This window comes from Erythrolamprus reginae, chromosome 8, assembly GCF_031021105.1.
Source record: "Erythrolamprus reginae isolate rEryReg1 chromosome 8, rEryReg1.hap1, whole genome shotgun sequence".
Taxonomy (NCBI): domain Eukaryota; kingdom Metazoa; phylum Chordata; class Lepidosauria; order Squamata; family Dipsadidae; genus Erythrolamprus; species Erythrolamprus reginae.
The window spans coordinates 46953823-46955287 of NC_091957.1; the positions used below are offsets into that span (position 1 = coordinate 46953823).

A 1465-nucleotide genomic window follows, 5' to 3' on the forward strand; every position below is an offset into this window, starting at 1 on the left:
TGACTTAAAGAGTAGTAGATGCTTGGAACAAACTTCCAGCAGAAGTGGTTGGTAAATCCACAGTAACTGAATTTAAACATGCCTGGGATAAATATGGATCCACCCTAAGATAAAATACAGGAAATTCCTTCTGATCTCAGAGTTAACATGCACCACAACCGATGCCTGTAACTTTGTAAATGATATCTGAAATGAGATATCCTTCTCATCTGCGGAGAAAAAGCCCATAGGCAACATGGTTAGAGTCCGTTCAGAAACACATTTCAGATGCCTGTAAAACCAAAAGTTGCCTGATGCAGAATTTAAATGTACACATTTCTAAATTCAAATGTACACATTTCTAGCTCAGTCGGTAGAGCATGAGACTCTTAATCTCAGGGTCGTGGGTTCGAGCCCCACGTTGGGCTGTTACAATTTTTAAAGGGCGAGTACAAGTGCACTTGAGTGCCTTCCGTCCCCTGTCCTATTGCTCTCCTATATCTCCTATACCTTTCTTCTATTCCTATATCTCTTCTTCTATTCTTTCATTGATATGTTATATTACTATATCTTCTTTTCTATTATTTCTTAGACATATTTTACTATGAGTATCTCCTCTATAACTTTCATCATGTATTTTACTATGTGTATATAGATATATACCCACTAAAACCCTCATTGTGTATTGGACAAAATAAATAAATAAATAAATAAAACAATCACACACACACACACCTATACACACATAGAAATGTAGAAGATTGACGGCAGAAAAAGACCTCGTCCTCCTTCTAGTCTACCGTTATACTATTTCCTGTATTTTATCTCCAGTCAACGAAGCAGTGGAAGTGATGTGGCGGTGCCTGGAGGCTGTTGGGGCCTGGATGGGTGTCAACAAACTCAAACTCAACCCAGATAAGACGGAGTGGCTGTGGGTCTTGCCTCCAAAAGACAATCCCATCTGTCCATCCATTACCCTGGGGGGAGAATCATTGACCCCCTCAGAGAGGGTCCGCAACTTGGGCGTCCTCCTCGATCCACAGCTCTCATTAGAGAAACATCTTTCAGCTGTGGCGAGGGGGGCATTTGCCCAGGTTCACCTGGTGCACCAGTTGCGGCCCTATTTGGACCGGGAGTCACTGCTCACAGTCACTCATGCCCTCATAACCTCGAGGCTCAACTACTGTAATGCTCTCTACATGGGGCTACCTTTGAAAAGTGTTCGGAAACTTCAGATCGTGCAGAATGCAGCTGCGAGAGCAATCATGGGCTTTCCCAAATATGCCCATGTTACACCAACACTCCGCAGTCTGCATTGGTTGCCAATCAGTTTCCGGTCACAATTCAAAGTGTTGGTTATGACCTATAAAGCCCTTCATGGCACCGGACCAGATTATCTCAGGTACCGCCTTCTGCTGCATGAATCCCAGCGACCAGTTAGGTCCCACAGAGTGGGCCTTCTCCGGGTCCTGTCAACTAAACAATG

General features: G+C 43.8%; 1 non-coding gene across 1 annotated transcript; it reads left to right on the plus strand.

The window, feature by feature from the left end:
- Window positions 1-334: 334 nt before the first annotated feature.
- TRNAK-CUU (transfer RNA lysine (anticodon CUU)) lies at window positions 335-407 on the plus strand. The gene has a single exon. It is a non-coding gene; the product is annotated as a tRNA-Lys (tRNA).
- The last annotated feature ends 1058 nt before the right edge of the window (window positions 408-1465 follow it).